The 18,679-nt window shown below is 33.3% G+C and overlaps 1 protein-coding gene across 1 annotated transcript in view; it reads right to left on the reverse strand.

Moving 5' to 3' along the window:
* LOC145288248 (uncharacterized) overlaps window positions 1-18,679 on the reverse strand; it is a 600,777-nt gene that overhangs the window by 496,337 nt on the left and 85,761 nt on the right. The gene's annotated exons all lie outside the window — the stretch shown is intronic.

An 18,679-nucleotide genomic window follows, 5' to 3' on the forward strand; every position in this document is an offset into this window, starting at 1 on the left:
AAGATAACAGTATCATATCATAAAATCATAGAAGTGATAAAAACATGAAAATATAAAAAACTTCATTTGCATATTTATCTTCATAGTGATACTCATTCAATACATACATGCAGCATTAATAGACAAATAGATATTTTAGATATCTAATTTAGCTAGAGAAGTAGTCTGAGAATCTACAGCATTTGCATATGCATAAAATAAAGCAGATGTGTTAATATGTTCATTTGTATCTGACCTTCTAGTTCAGAAAATACAAAAAAAAATCACATCAAATAAAGCTTCGTAAGTATAAAAGCTGTTGCATTTATATTTACCATGTTTATGTTAATATCAGCTGTTTAACAAGTAATGACACAAAAGCTGGTGCTACTTACCCTCCATCAATCGAAAGGTGTGCCAGAAGAAAGTGTGTTAAGGTTCCCAAAAGAAGGGGCTTTCAACAACACTATAGAGGCCTTAGCTTTAGTTATTTAAGAAAATATTGTCAGAAATAAAATAATATAGAATCACTTTTAATGGTAAGAAAATATTACAAAAAAAAAAAATACTACATAAGTTCATTAATCCATTACAAAATTATATTGTCAAAACTTCCATTTTCTCAATCATTATGACATTGATCTTTATAAAACATAGGCTAATATATAAAAGCCAAAATGTCTGCAAAATGACTACTTATAAGGCTTTTTGCATCAGGGTTCTCGCATCAGTTAGATTCTGCAAGAAGTTTTTGCATACTCCCAGATCGTAATATCTCAGATTCGCAAATGCACATCGTCTTTATCATTTTCTTGATCGAGTTAAACAAAATTTCCACTGTGGCATTGTGTCAGATGTTTGTTTGGCTTTTTCATATAAAGCAAAACTGTTTGAAAAAAAGCGGCAAAGTATTTAACTCATTGTACGTTTGATTGACTATGCTTAAATTCGACGAATGCAACTTCTGCTTGCGCGATGATGAAATGGGCTAACGCATTACATTTTTTCACCTTCTTTCCCTCCTTTGCATTATGGGTTCGAGTCTGTCTGCCTATTACCGCTTTTTTTTTAAGCTCACCTTTTCCTCCTTTGCGTTACGGGTTCCAGCCTACTACCACTTTTTTTAACCTCTCTCCACCCTATTGTTTCCCCCCACTAACAGGCTGCTTTTTATTTCCACCCTTACTACACCACTGCAACACACCCGGGCAATGCCAGGTAGCCCTGCTAGTATACAATAAAGGCTGAAAATTTAATTAGAATTGGATAATTATTTCATTTTTGATTAACAAAAGAATACACACATAAATTTATTTACAAACAATAATAGAGAGATCCACTTCATATCATAAATTGAAGGAGAGACATATAAGCATCAGCACTGATGTGACTAATTTTTATTGAATAAATGATGCTGACACAAACTGGATATTTTCATTCATGTCCAGGATGAATATTGATCAAATTATTTTCAATTAATATGTGCAATCTGCGAAACTCGACAAAGATTAATCTTTTACTTTTTTTATTGCATGATTAATCATATTGATATTTTAAAATATACCTGTTGAAGCACATATTGCATGTATGTGCATGTGCAAATACAATTATGCATTATTTGTAAATTAAAGAAATAAAAAACATTTTTTAATAAAGTTAATTAAAAATAAAAATTTATTGGATAAGTTTAAATTTTAAATCCTGTTTCCTCATCATTAGATTAAAATCTGTTTTACATGTTGGCATGCATTGGATGGCTTTCAGAAAATGACCTTCAAACTAACCCATTTTTTTTTTCTCAAATTCATCCTTATTACTTTCTCTCATGTTTTCCTTGATCTTCTCCTGCCAACTGATTCTTCTACCTCAAGTTTTCTACATCTATTAACCCAAGCACTCTGATCTATTCTTTTAATGTGACCAAACCAAAAAAGTATCCTGTTCTGCATAAACTGTTCAAATTTAATTTAATCACCATTTAAAGAGTCATGTGTCATATTTTTATGGACATATAAATAAACACTCAGAATCATGCAAATACACTTTTAATTGTGTAGAAGAAATGATCACTAATATTATCATTTCTTTCATCTTGATATTACCACAATTATTTATTAATTAGTTTGGTATATGTTTCATAAAGTATCTGCCTTCTTGTATGTCATTTAATGTGTAAACATACCAAACGTAAACAATTATTTTCTACAAATAAATGGAAAATTCAGTTTTCTCATCTGTTAAAAATGAATTTAAACTTGACATGTTAATTCCATAAGCTACATTGATAGAAATTGCACTGTTTGCATTACCAAGAAATTCTGTTTTGTTGATTTTATTTTGTGACAACAGAGCACTGTATGAAGTGGATTACTTAAGGGAGCGATTTATCAGGAATTTGTTTATTTTGGACTTAAAGACATCCAAGTTGTAGTCAGGTGGGAAACAGGCAAACGGAAGAGAGTTCCATAGGCATGCACTTCTAAGAACGAAGCTTTTTCATGGAATCTAAGTTTTGATTTAGGCACAGATAAAGAGTGAGGAAAATTATTGACAGTGGTTTCAGCTAGATGAGTTTTTTTGTGAAAGATTGGCGAGGGGGGACCAGAGATTGGAGCTCAAACGAGCACTTACCATGGAAATAATGGTAAAACAGAGACAGGCTCGCAAGGTCTCTTCTGTGGGAGAGAGGTTGCAGGGAAGAGAAAAGGGCATCCCCCACTAGACTACGGTCTATTTTGTACTCTGTCAAGGCAGGATAAGCTGCTTCTAGCAGCTTCTGCCCAGATGTGGCAGCAGTACTCCATCCTTGGACGTACTTGGCTTTTATACAGATAGAGAATTGCATCAGCAGTGAGATATCTACTGGAGCGGTAGAAGGATCTAACCATTTTTCCAGCAACCTTGGCAACAGATTTGATGTACATGTTCCATTTCAGACCAGGAGTAAAGGTTAAGCCCAGAAGCTTGTCAAAACATGGAGCCTCCCCAAGACGAGAGCCATTCATTTCAATTGATGCCAGATGAGGATCAGAGCAGTGATGATGTAAAGATAGAAGCTTGGTTTTAGATGCATTAAAAGTAACAAGCCACCTCTCCCCCATTGTACCATATGCTCAAGATCAGAGGAGAGAGAATCAGAGAGAACTTTGTCATTTGCAGCCTTTGATGTGTTGCCATAGATGGTCGTGTCATTAGCATAGATGTCAACAAATGATTTTAGTATGTGTTTTGGGAGATCATTAATGTAGATCAGGAAGAGAGTTGGGTCCAGGATGGACCCCTGAGGGACTCCAGTATTAATACAGTGGGCTTCTGATTTCTTCTCATCAACCACTACTCTTATGAACCTATCAGAGAGAAATGATTTAATAATTGAGAAAACATTTCCAGTTATACTATAGCTGGAAATCTTGTTGTTGAAGTTTTTTTAACACTATAATTGGAATGCCATCAGGGCTAGTTGCTTTACTGGAATAAAGGTTCTTGATTAGCTTGGCGACATCACGCACGAATATTTGTATGTTGCGTAGTGTGTTGTCTGTTATAGGAGGAAATACAGGGAGTTGATGGCCTTGGTTGCATGAGGTAGAATTAGCTGCAAAGTTCTTTGCAAATAGTTTGGCTTTGTCTGATGCTGACAAGATGAGCTCAGGTCCATTGATGATGGTTGGGATAGAACACACGCTTCTGTTCAGGATCCTGTTTGCTATTTGCCAAAACTGGTGTGAACCAAGCCGCTGATCAGCTACTTTGGATTTAACGTACTGAGCATACAACCCTCTTGCATTTTTATTACTCTTTTACAGTGGTTGCTGGCAGTCCTGAAAGCAGCTTTAGTCTCAGTACATTTATTATGTTGGTAGCTATGGAAAAAGTGATTTCTGTGCGCGATGGCAGCAGCACATTCTGGGGAGAACCATGGCTGGCTGTTAGGTTTTTGTTGGAATTATTTGGATGGTATGAATCGGTCTATACCTACAATTAACCATTCTATCAGGTCTGGTACTATAGAGGACACATTCTTTTTAAACATGGAATACAGAGGTAGATCATATATAAATGTACGGAAGCTATCCCAGTCAGCCATAGAGTATCGATATACAGTACGGTGAAGAGGTACGTCTGAAGACTTATTACATTTCATTTTTATCTTAACTGATACAACCGAGTGGTCAGAAGATCCCAGAGATAGAACCAAACATGAACATAGCTCAGGGGAAGTTGTGAGAAAAAGTCCTAGAAGGCTTGCATACTGACAGGTAGTATCAGGCACATGGGTGGGTTCGTGAACAATCTGAGGGAGGTCATAAGCAATGGAGAAATCATGACAGAACCTCCCCTCATCATCTGTCTTATTTGAGAGGGTCAGCAATTTCACATTGTGGACATTGAAGTCACCACAGATGTGAATGTTAGCCGAAGGATGAGCAGACAGGGTGTGGTCAATTTTCTCAGATATGAGCGAGTTTTAATCAATAACCAGTTTTATCGTTGGTACATAATGTATTTCTGTTTCAGAATGTTTTAGATGAGGATGGATAATTTATATTTTTCTGAATACTATTTTGATTTTGGTAGTTAGATTTACAACATTTTAGCTGATGTAGCATCAGACCTTCTTCAGATGCATCTTTATGAAGTTGGAGAGCCTGTAGTTGAACTTGGGAATTTTTATGTTTAATTCAGGAACCTGCATAACATTTTGAACCAAACCGTTTATTTAATCCATGCGGATAAATAGTTCTCATGCATTAGAAGTGTTAATTTATGTTTTTCTTAGTTATTATCATCTTTAATAAGGATAGGCCCTTCTTCCAAAAGATTGTGACTAGGAATGTATTCTTAACCAGTGCTATTATATCATATGAATTTGGGAAGCCTTAAACTTAATTGTGTCTAGATATGGAATATTACTACTTGCAAATATAGATTTTTTCTTAAAACAGTCAAATATGCAACATAAACATTTAAAACCATCATAACACACATGGTAAAGGTTCTGTAGGTAAATCAAGGGTTCAGAAACTCTAGAAAGTGGTGGCTTTAACAGTGCTCTGAATACTCATTTAGCTTTATTTTTCCCCCGATTTAAAATGATGGAAACAACATGTTAAAGAAAAGTTCCTCAGCATGGGAATTATTCTGGTCAATTCTGTTAAACTGTTACATTTTTGAAAATTGCTGTGATGTTAAATTCAAAAAGTTATATTTCTTATAAAATATATAACTTATTTAATGTTTGGAGAAAAATATGCTTATTCAATTAAATATCACCTTTTATTTATACCAATCCTTTAATTTATGAAGCTCAATTTAACTACAGAGCATATACAAATAAATGACAAAAGTTTACATTCGAAATTTCAAGATGTTAGCAATCTTATTTTTATTAAGCATATTAAAATGTTTAATTCTTGACAGCACCTGTTTCATAGCAAATAATCATCTATGCAATTATTATGCCAGCTTTTTAATTTATTCTGCCCTTAACTCATCAGAAGAAAAATAACTCAACTTTAAAAGAAAATAAAGGAATATGGGCATAATTACAAAATCTGAAAAATAGAAGTGAACTTATTTAATCTATATAATTATAAAACTCAAATGACCTTGTAACGAGTGATGTAACCCACTTCCTGGTTTACGACATCCGGTTGCGCATGCGCGCATAAACATTAATCCATAACAACGTACACAAATAAACACAAATCGCTTCTTTTATAGATTTTGACCTGCACACTGAAATATTAATGTTATTATTTCGAAATTATTTTTTAACATGGGAAGAGTGGGAGTGTTTTGCAACTATTCTTTATTACAACTATACTGTCGCTATTTTCCTACAACTAAACAACTTTAACCCATTGACAAACATAAGAACAATTGTAGTAAAGCCAAGACTACTACTACTACTACTCTCTATCCGTCCCTTTTCCTTTCTTCCTTCCTTCCTTCCTTCTTTTTTTATTTTTTGTTTACATTTCTAGATACTAAATAGTTGTGTGAGAACGGTGAATTTGTTGACACATTTACTAATCTGTTTCAATATTAGTTTTATTTTATTTTATTTATTTAGGTTTTATTTTTTGCTTCAGGTTTTATTAATTATTTTTTTTTAGATTTTAAGTTTCTATAACTTGGTTGAAGGGTTCCAATATGGGTTTTTCATTCTTATATTTCTCATTGGTAGGTTCATGTGCGTTTTTGCTGCTAAATGACTTTCGTCAGCGTTCAATTTGTAGGAAAATTATGTTCAATTTTCGATTTTTGAGCAATTATGCGGAAAAATAGGTACCTAAATAGGGAGAATTTTTTTTTCATGTTTGAGTGATCCGTCCATGATTTTTCATTTTAATATACTTTCATAGAAATATTTCTGTTATGTCAAAAAAAAACTATTTTCTTTACATCACAAGTGTCACGCTCATACATGAATTCCATAGCTAATATAACATACTAACCCAATGGGTCACAGGTTTAGTAAATGTTTAAAAATTCATTTAAAACTTGATAATTCTGATTTTTTGTTATTAAAATAATATATTAATTGATTTGCAAAGAGTAGTCTCTGAGATTGAAGGGATGTAAACAAATCACTAGCTCTCTCAAAGCACAGCCATAGCTAAACAAAAATTATACTTGGTTTGTTCAAAACCATCTTGTTTTTTTTTCTAAAATGCTTGTAGTTTTATTTACCTATTTCTATTTTTGTTTATATGATTGGTGCATTTTTTGAGAGCATTCTCTCACAAGATTAAATAGAATCTTGATAAGCTTCTCTAGCAAAGTAAGATTCAAATTCATTTTAGACATAATTCATTTCTCCAGGGAGATTAATAGTTGTGAAGTTCCTGTGTCGATAGGACAAAGGGTACTTGGACACACCATTGCCTCCCTGGAGATTCATCTTCACACTAAAATCTGTTAATGGAAGCAATATAATATTTATGAGAATTGTAAAGTCCAGCATTGAATAGTGCACTTCTAGTTCTGTTATCATGGATAACTGATCAAAACTCCTCTCAATGGTTGATGCTATGACTGATTCTCTGAAGTTTGAACCTTAACCTGGGAAACATGTTTTGTTCTCAGATCAACTGTTAGTGCAAAGAAAAAAAGTAGATCTTTTTCCAAATTTTATTTCTAATGTGCATTTAAAACTCTAGATCTAGAGATATTCTGGATCAAGGATTTCTTTGTTAACTTACTAAATTCATATATGTGTATTTGCATGAAGTCGAACTTTCCACAATTGTTGTCATCAAAACCAGGTATAGAAAAAACAAAACTTCAACTTGGAGGGAACTTCTGTTAAACTGGCTGAGATTCGACCATGCATCGAAAATCTGGTAAAAAGATTCATGATTAGCCCAGAATCAAAGACTATGGAATTGGCTATGTTGTGTTAACATTTAATTATTTTTATTTACACACTAATAGTGTTGTGAAAGGTATGAGCCTCTCAGCTATAATTGAAATAGTAACTTGTATTCTATTCATTTTATATATTAGATATTAACATTAAAAAAAAGATAAAATGGTTGATTTACAATTAGACAGACAAACCAAATAAAACAAAGAAAAACTGCCAAGTATTTTTTGTTTTTTGATTTTCTTCCTTTGAAGATTACAACAAGCCAGCTGCCAATATTGCCCTGCTTTTTATTGAAACCAACCGAGAGCTCTTTTTAGTATCCTCACTGTTCCCTTAAGTGCAATTGTCTGGATCTCTTTTGCACTTGGTTCACCAGGAACACTGAATGCAATTGTATATGGCATTTGAAGACATACTTAATATTAACAACATATTAAATACACTGTAATTCTTTGTTCAATAAAATGAAAAGAATATATATTTTATAATTGAAAAAGAGAGACGTTTTATCATTTGGTTAAAGCTGAGAGAAGAGTAACAGATGCAAAATACAGCTGGAGGAGGTAATAATAAAAAATTAATAACCACGAATTATAGGTATTTTGTTAGTTTTTTTTGTTTTTTTTAATTTTGAATTTTAAAGGTGTCAGAGTTTTCATGAATATTATTATATATAGAATAACCTTGAAAATAAGCTACTAGATAATTTGTAATAATTAATTGTTACAATACAAATATCTATTAAAATACCAAAAATGTGCTGCATCATTATATAAAAAAACAAAAACAAATTGATAATTAGCTATTAATATCAATTACTATTAATTTTAGGAGATCAGTAATCACAAAATATTAACTTTAATCACTAACGTATTCCAATCTATGATGTTTTCTTTTATACTATGAGTCACCACTTACCAAGGCTAAAAACTACTAGAGGATAAAGATTAATGAGATTGCCAGTTAGATTATGAACAATGCTATGAGAGGATTCGAAATAATGGGTGGAATATTTGTGTATAAAATATCTTCGAATAGTACTTTGTGGTTTATTCCAGGTAAAAGTAAACTTGGTTTCGACTGATAACATATCAACCTTATTTGGGTATTTGAGATCAAAACACAATAATAACACAATGGCTGCAAAACCAATGGCAATTGCATGTGGGTTTAGATTGCATTTAATATAATTGAACAAATTAATTTTTTGTAGCATGTCTCATTGGCAATATTGTGCAGCAATACATTCACTATCATTGCTACTTTTTCCTGACCACCTTCACTGAAGTTACAAGATTAATTTTCAAAAATGTCTGAATTTTTTTCATTGTATCTACTTCGATATTTTCATTATTTTCAATTGATTTATTGGAAAGTCATATCAACAAATAAAAATCTATATAACACAAATTTAATTTTACAAAAATTCAATATCCAAACGCACATATATTTGATATTATTCCTTTATCATTATCTCTTTCTTTTATTCATCAATCTCTTTCTCATGCACTGATATAACACACTCTTTCTCACACATTTATACTCTCTTAACATAAACGAATCACCCTGTTCTTTTCACAATCAATCATCCCATTGTCTCGTCTACTATTGGCATATCTATTATATCTATAAAAGTGAAATTTTTTGTGTGCATGTGTGTGTGTGTGCGTGTGCGTGCGTGTGTGTGTGCGTGTGCGTGCGTGTGTGCGTACATTTCCTACCAAATTATTACGCCAATTTTGGGTCTAAACATTTGAAATTTTACATAAAGTGTATTCAGACATAGGGCAAGCTTTTTAATCAGTTTCTGGCCGAAAATTTAGCTGCCAAGGGGTCAAAGTTCAAAAGATTTGACCTTTGTAGTCTCTAGTAAACTATTCAGCTAATTTGGGGTCTAAATATTTGAAATTTTACATAATGGGTATTCAGAAATGCAGCAAGTTTTTTAATCAGTTTTTGAGCAAAAATTTGACTGCCAAGATGTCAAACTTGAAAGAGTTAACCTTTGCAGACTCTACCAAAATCCTCTGCCAATTTTGGATCTAAACACTTGTAATTTTAGATGTTAGTTACCTGGAACTGAGTCAAACTTTTTAATATATATATATATATATATATATATATATATATATATATATATATATACTGTGAAAGCAAAATCAAGGCTTCAAAAAAGGTGTTGATGGCAACAAAAACTGTATTTCATTTTACGTTACAATTGTTTCCATGTCCGGTCGACAATTTTAAACATTATATTGTTTGAAAATTTTCAAAAACCAGCATTTCTTCAGACTTTATGAATAAAAACACTTTTGACAATAGAGCATTTTTGAAGATAAAGAAAAAAGGAAGAAAAAGGAAAAATTCCCTTAACGGGAAAAGCATGTGAGAAACATTTACCTTTGCGGTAGCTATGGAGAAGCCCATTTAAATATTAATATATCGCCTAATTTTCGCATCTTTATTTACAAACAGTCATGAGAAGTTTCCACAGAAAACCCTAAGTCATTTAAAAAAAATTTTTAAATATATCCCATTCGTTGAGTTCCTAAATTAGATGTTGCTGTTTCTTTATTTCCCAATAATTAATTTTTTTATAAAAATAATTTTTTAATAATAACTTCATTTAATTTTTTATAATAACAATAAAACAACTAAACAATAAATTAGTTATTATTAAAAATTAAATTAGCAATTTGGGGGCTGAAAATTAATTTAACTGATTTTGTCATCTGACATCTTAAGTTGGTAGAATCCATGCTGATTTACTAATTTTCCCACTTTACTCCCTGTTCTAAATGTTTTTACCCATAAATGCAGGAGTAGACATCTTCTCATCGGAGTGAAACACATTTGTAGCTATTGGGTGCTTTGCTGTCAGAATTATAATTAGAGGATATACACTATTTTATTTAGATACCCAAGAACACAACACACGAATTATAAGACATGAGCAGCATAAGTGATTAATAACAGATATGGGTTAAACCCATGCGTAAAAAACAATTTTTTAAGATTAAAAACATAATTTATACCCTTAATTTCTTGAATAAGCCATCGTTTTGGATCTGTTTGATTACATTAATTATTAAATCATAGATGCCTTATAGTAATCAACAGACCGAAAACATCAAGCGGCCTAAATTATCTCCCCTTAACTGTTATAGGAAATAAACTGGACCATTTCCAAAAGAATTAACTAGTAGCAATTAACAAAATAATTGAATTATCTCCCTTCATAACTGTCTTTAGTAACGATATGAAAACATATTCAAGTAGAATGACAATGAATTTTAAAACATTAAATAATAATAAATAGATTAGAATACCTTACTCGAAATGGTGTACAAGGATTTATATATATAATATAGCCTTTTTATTTATTCTCATATTCAATTAAACTTTAAACCTAAAATGGTCTTAAATCTAAGTACTAAAATAACGATAATATGTAAACATTACTTGCCACTAATACAAAACTAAAATTAACCGTAACGTTATTGCAAGGTTGTTACGGCCATACTATAAATATAGAAATAAAAATTAAACAATTATTTTTATAAAAAAATTAATTATTGGGAAATAAAGAAACAGTGAGATCTAATTTAGGAATTCAACGAATGGGATATATTAAAAAAAATTTTTTAAATGACTTAGGGTTTTCTGTGGAAACTTCTCATGACTGTTTGTAAATAAAGATGCGAAAATTAGGCGATATATTAATATTTAAATGGGCTTCTCCATAGCTACCGCAAAGGTAAATGTTTCTCACATGCTTTTCACGTTAAGGGAATTTTTCCTTTTTCTTTCTTTTTTCTTTCTCTTCAAAAATGCTCTATTGTCAAAAGTGTTTTTATTCATAAAGTCTGAAGAAATGCTGGTTTTGGAAAATTTTCAAATGATATAATGTTTGAAATTGTTGACCAGGCATGGAAACAATTGTAACGTAAAATGAAATACAGTTTTTGTTGCCATCAACACCGTTTTTGAAGCCTTGATTTTGCTTTCACGGTATATTAATGCTCAATTATGAAATATGATCATTTTGTAGCTTACTCCTTAAGTCAACTCGTTTTGGCTTAAAACTCATTGATATATGAAAATTTACTGAATCACATGAACTCAGTATATTACATACAAGTATATATATATATATATATATATATATATATATATACAGTGATGATCATATTTATTGGCACGGTAAAATAAAAGTTAAATTTTGTCTAATAAATTCTAAAAAAGGGATTAAATTAAAGAAAATAACAAAGTATATTATGTATTTTTAACTGGCCTTTCCGATGCAGCAATCGGATTTTAGAAAAAATAAATAACAAAGAACAACAAACATAATTGCAAAAAACCCTTGTTCAAAATTATTGGCACGGCTTTGTTTTTCTTTTAGTATCAGTATAATATCAATCAATTTCCGGTTTACGTGCTTTCTGAACTTTTTTATAGCCATATTATGCTTGTTTAACGCTAATTCAGTGAATAATTTTTTTCAGATAATTTTTAGATAGCGATTTATTTAAACTATTATAAGTGACTAAATTATAATTTTCAATCGCCATGGTTAAAACTAAGGAACACAGCGAAGACGTCAGGAAGCTTGTTGTAGCATGCCATACCAATGGGGAGGGCTATGATAAGATTTCAAAGAAGCTAAACCTTCCCAAATCCACTGTTAGAGCCATAATAAACAAGTTCAAATCGCAAGGCCACGTTATGAGTTTAGAGGGTAGAGGGAGAAAAAGGATTCTTTCCCCAAGAGATGAACGGAAAATTGTTCGACAAGTAAAACAAAACCCAAGGATCTCTGTTGGGGAGATTGTTGATGAACAGAGCACCTCTGGAGTGAATGTATCTCGACATACAGTTGGTAGAGTTTTGAAGAGAGCTGGTTTAAAAGCATGTCGTCCGAGAAAGACTCCCTTATTGAAGCCTATGCACCTGAAAGCAAGGCTAGCCTTTGCAAAACGTCATATTGATAAAGATGTTGCATTCTGGAAACGTGTTCTATGGACTGACGAAACGAAAATAGAGTTATTTGGCCATAATAAAGTGTCTTATATTTACAGAAAATCTGGCGAAGCTTTCCTGCCTAAGAACACCATACCCACAGTGAAGCACGGTGGAGGCAGTTTGATGTTTTGGGGATCCTTTGCTGCCTCTGGACCAGGGCGACTTGTTAAGGTCACAGGTAGCATAAAAAAGGAAGATTATGTTAAAATATTGGATGAAAACCTGAAAGACTCTGCTAAAGAGCTCTCACTTGGTCGTCGTTGGTGGTTCATGCAAGATAATGACCCAAAGCATTCGGCTAAACTGACTAAGAAATGGCTTGAGGACAATCATATTAATGTTTTGGAGTGGCCATCACAAAGCCCAGACCTTAATCCAATTGAAAATTTATGGAGAACATTAAAATTGAGGGTAATGCAAAGGAAGCCTAAGAATCTTATTCAATTGGAGGATTATTGTCAGGAAGAGTGGGCTAAAATTACTACTGAAGAGTGCAACAACTTGGTTGTAAACTATGAAAAGCGACTGAGGAAGGTAATCAAGGCCAAAGGCTATACAATTGATTATTAAATAAATTGTGCCAATAATTTTGAACAAGGGTTTTTTGCAATTATGTTTGTTGTTCCTTTGTTATTTATTTTTTCTAAAATCCGATTGCTGCATCGGAAAGGCCAGTTAAAAATACATAATATACTTTGTTATTTTCTTTAATTTAATCCCTTTTTTAGAATTTATTAGACAAAATTTAACTTTTATTTTACCGTGCCAATAAATATGATCATCACTGTATATATATATATATATATATATATATGCGTTTTATTTTTATTACCGTATCTTTCTGTTAAGTTACATTATTGTTTCAGCTACTCGGCCGTTTTTTTGGCCGTCTGTAGCTTCCTCAGACTTTTACAGAAAAGTTCGCTATTGTTGGGATGAAAGAGTGAATGGGGTCGGGGGGGGGGCGAGGAGGGCGGAAGAAAGGAAGGGAACAAGGGGGGAAGTGGGAGGGGGCGCTTTGTATGCCCCCTCCCACCTCAGGCATTTGTATATTAAAATGGTTCTGTGGCGATGGAAGTCATTTTTGGGCTTATGGACTTAAGTGTCTTAGGAAGTGGCACTCGTCTGACAAGACATTGCAATCATCAATCATCATCATCATGTATGTATGTATGTATGTTCGCTTTTTGTGTATGTCTGCAAAAGGCTTTTTTCTGGGAAGTGATCGGTCAGCTCACTCCTTAAAACTTTTTATATGCTGTCTAATAATGATAATATCTACGAGTTAAGAACGGGGGTCACCTGTCTATTTAATTTGCCCGACTTTGTAAAGTTAAATATTCCACATTTTTGGATTGCCGCGTGTGGATTCAGCTTTTTTGTATAAAAGTGAAATTAATTCGAAGCTGGTAGTATTGTTCCGGGAACGTCCAAAAGCAATCAGCTTTGATCAATGTGGAGTTTCTCCTTATATCAGACAATTGCTATTCAATTTGGACAATACCCTTTTTATGGGAAGCTGGCTTCCCTCCACAACATCTTGGGGAAACAAAAACAAAAATAAAAAACTGCCCCGCAGTAAATAAAAAACTGCCCTGCAGTGAAAGTTAACCTCATTAAGTCATTAAGTACAGGCACCTGCCAATTCTTAATCTATATATATAAAAGCGAAAATGTATGTATGTATGTTTGTGTGTCTGCTAAAAACTTTCGACAGACGTGACAAAAATTCACAAACACGGTATCATATCGAAGCCCCATCCTTCGCTTGAAAAATATCGAAAAATTGGCCAAAAACGTTAACTTTTTCACCTCGAAATCAACAATTTTCGACGGGGGGGGGGGGGGGGGTGAACAAAAACGGATTTCTCGTAACGATGACCGATTCTACACATGCGTAAGATGACGTCATGACCTGATTTACTTTAAAACCGAACACATTTCGTCTACGTCGCTTTAGCGCAGTTGATTAGCACGTTTGTTTATTATCTAAACGTTTTGGGTTCGAATCGTGGTGTGAGATGGGTTTTTTTTTCGATTTTTTAAATTTAAATATTGAACTCTGGGTTATTTAAGCCATTTTTCATGTAACGTTCATTTTCCTGTTTTTTTTTTACTTCGCTTATTCTTAGCAACACCCGGGTATCCACCGATATTTTGAATTTTAATATCGAAACAGGCTTATTTAAGCCATTTTTCATGTGTTCGTTTTTTTGTTTTCATCCTTCGTTTGCCTTATGTTAGATTTTTTGTGTTTTTTTTTATGTTTTGATTACTTCCCCCCCCCCCCGCTTAATTAAAACGTTTTCTTTTCTTACTTCGCTTATAACAATGCTTACATCGTCATCATCGTCGTAACGCTCGACGACTTTCAAACATCTTTCACTAACTCATTCTGGCTGGCCGATTTTATTTTCAAACTTCGCCTCAGGGCTTCGGGTTCGATCCTGCACCCCCCCCCCGGTTTCTTTTTTATTTAACACCACACACAGCTACAGACACCCGGGCAACGCCGGGTACCCCTGCTAGTACTTAAATAAATTCAAACATGTTTCGTTACTATTTCTTGGTGGCCGAGCAGTTAATGTCGCACGTCTTTTTTCCACACTTCACCTCAAGGCTTTGGGTTCAATCCTTTCTACTTACCTACATAAACTTTTTTTTAACCCCTGCCCTGACACAAACACCCGGGCAACGATTTTTTATCATTCTTTTGTTTTGATTTACCCAAAAGCACACACACCTCTAAATACCCGGGCAACGGTGGGTACCCCTGCTAGTCTATAATATAAATGTCACCTGTCTGTATGTATGTATGTATGCATGTATGTCTGCCTAAAACTTTCGACAGAGGCAACGGATTTTCATGAGATTAGTATCATTTTGAAGCTCGACCCTTTGGCCGACAAATATTGAAAAATTGGCCAAAAACATTCTTTCAGTTTTCTACAGGGAAGGTCGATTTTTTTTGCTAACATTTTTTGCAAGTCATTTAACCCTAGCATTCACAATGCTTAAAAGGCATTATTTCGACCCCCCCACCTCCCGTGATGTCACAACCACGGTGGTCACATCAGTAAGACAGTTTTTTTTCACCTCTTTTTCCTCTGGCGTATTACAGGTTCGAGCCTGCTTACTACTCATAGGTTGGTTTTTTTTTGCGCTCGCAATTTTCCTTCTTTTTTTTTTTTTTGCTCAACAAACACCCTTACACGCACCTCCACTTTCTTTTCCACCTTCACGTCACCGATTTGAGCCTGCCTACTAGAACTTTTTTTTTTTTTACCCAACACACACCTCCAAACACCTGGGCAACGCTGGGTGTTCAGGCTAGTCTATATATATATAAAAGGCCAAATGTGTGTCCAGCAAAGGCTTTTTTTGCCAGGCTTCTCCAGGGTGTTACTATGTCTTAGAACTGTTTATATACCTCCTAGATCATAATATGTACGATTTGCGAATGCACGTTGTGTCTAGATTTATTTGGGTCAACTTTTATAAAATTTGCGCTATTTCACTGTGTCGTGTGTTTATTCGGCTTTTTAGTATAAATAAAGTGAAACTAAATTGAAACGATGCATGTTCTCGGCTTTTGCGCCGGAATCGTTCAGAAAGCAAATCAGTTTGATCAATGCAGTGAAAACCGTCATATCAAACAATTGCTATATATTTTGGACACTCATTTTTTTATTGGGAACTGGTTTTTCCCCCAACGCAACATTTTGGGGAAACAAAACCCAAACAACTGCCTTGCAGAAAATGTTAAGTGTGGGACTTCAGTCATGGCGTGATCACATAACTTTGTAATCGTTTAACTTCTTAATCGTTTAATTTCACCCATTATCAATTTTCTGCCCACGTAGCGTGGCAGTAAGTTATCAGGCTATTGACCTGAAGGCTTCCGATTCATGCCCACCCACCTACAAGAACTTTTTTTTTCTTTTACACCTCCAAACACCCAGGCACGCCAGGTACCCTCGCTAGTCTAATATATAAAAGGAAAAATAGGCACGAGCATTTATGTATGTCCACGAAAGGCTTTTTGGTTGGGAGTTCTCATGTCGGTTAGATTCCAGGAGAAGTTTTCACATACTTCCCAGATCGTAATATCTCAGATTCACAAATGGACAGCGTCTCTATCTTTTTTTTGATCAAGTTAAATAAAATTCCTAACGTGCCATCCTTTTGAGTGTTTATTTGGCTTTTTCGTATAAAGCGAAACTGTTTGAACACAAACGACAGCTCGACGGTCTGCGGTGTACACTCTTGCACGGCACCAAAATGAAAAAACAATGTTGGAGAAAAGAAGATAATTTCAAAAGATAGGGCACATTTCTTTGCTGTCTTTTAAAATTCTGTTCTTTTCTCCAGCTTTTCGTGATGCATAAGAAACATACATTAATTCTTTTTTATTTTAACACAAGAAATGATTTTAAAAATTTTAAAGAAAAGTTATAATTAAATAGTAGAATTCTGTTATTTTAAACGTTTGCTAACATATGTATTTTGAGAATGTTGTTTTTTATTATATACTTATCGCGCACATTTCATCTGTGCATGGTGCAAATGATAATGATGTAACTATAGGATGAGAGAAACTGGATAATGTAAATAATTAAAAAGAGAGAGAGAGAATGATAAAAGGAAGGTTATGACATCACAATGAATTATGAAATCCTTTGAAGATCGTTGTGTTAAAAGTGGTGCCTTTTCTATTGATTCCATTGAAGTTAAATAAAATTGACACTGTCAATACTGCTTAACCTATAACTTATTTTTTATCCATACAACGTATCAACATAAATCCAACAGGACACAGACCGTCTATATATAATCATCATCTTCGGTTTTATATCAATTTATATGCTGGTATGTAAGAATATACAGATGATATTTGAGTAGTTTCATTAGTTTTATCAAATTTGTAAAGAGCCTGTGTGGCTTATTAACTTTAGTATTCTTATTTGTCCTTTAGGCCTCGCATTCCATGAGCACTGTTTTTTAATAAAGGGGAGGAATTGCTGTTTTCTGGGTTAGAATTTATTCCTATATTTATTGTTGACGGTCATTTTTTTACCTTTAAGTGATATTTTTTAGCTTCTTGCATTAAGTGGCTTTATGCTTTGTCTGAAGCGATTTCTCTACAAAATTATATGACAAATATTCAGATCCCCTGTACATAGTGATGCTGCAAAACATTTGAAGCCTCTAATTTAATAACATATTTTGCATATAAAAAGGCAACTCATACATCTGTGACTTCTCTAGTGATTTTTAAGATTGACATTATTGAAACAATCCCTTCCACATTTATTACAGGTTAAATCAGTACAAGCCCATAAGGAATTTAATAGAATGATTTTAAATCTTTGCCTCATCTCTCCTGGGTTTATCATGATGGATTTGATTCCACTTAAGTACTGCCTGACTATTCTGCAGAATCAAGAGATTACTCATCCTATTAACCATATTTACTTTCAGCAATGTGCCATCAATGTACCATTTATGCAGACTAAATAAGGGACATATTCCTTCAGCTAACTTTCCAAATCAAAGTTATTCAGTAATCCAGTCATCAATAATTATTACCACACCTACACTTCATCTCAGTTGATACTGAAATATCTCACACACAATTCTGGTGAAATGATTCTTTTCCAGGTAAATTATTTGAGTATGTATATATTGACTTTTTGCACTATATGAGCTTTTTGTTTTACACAGTTTATGAAGTTCATCTCTGAGGAACAAAATACACCAGGTGAAAAGTTTCCTACTTTGTCTGGCGGACCTGAACAAGAATCACCCCTCTTATAATTTTTCTTCTGTTCGTTTTTTTTTTGTAATTTTTTCAGTGGATTATTTTTGATTGTACATTAATATGCCAGATTATCTCACAAAAAAGAAAACAAAAAGTCAATATTTCAACATTTCAAAGGGGTGCTCAGATTTTAATCATAACATTATAGCAAATGGATCCCCAGTTTGCAAACATGGAAATGAATTATTGCCCTTTGTTTTTTGGGGTTTTTTCCCCCTTTTTTCCCCCTATTTTGTAAACATGGAAGTGAATTATTGCCCTTTGTTTTTTATTCTTCTTTTTTTCTTTCTCTCTTTTTTCATTGGAAAAATGTGAGGATTAAGACGTAGTATAGCTACCTCCAGAAACCCAAGATGGGAATTAATGAAGAAACGTAATGAATCACCGATACAATATGCCCAGGAGAAACAATTAATACCACAAAGCAAGGTGGCCATGACATGTCCATGCAGACATATGCCAGAGCCAAATTGGATAAC

This window comes from Euprymna scolopes, chromosome 11 (genome assembly GCF_053919585.1).
Source record: "Euprymna scolopes isolate OS-2025 chromosome 11, ASM5391958v1, whole genome shotgun sequence".
Lineage (NCBI taxonomy): Eukaryota > Metazoa > Mollusca > Cephalopoda > Sepiida > Sepiolidae > Euprymna > Euprymna scolopes.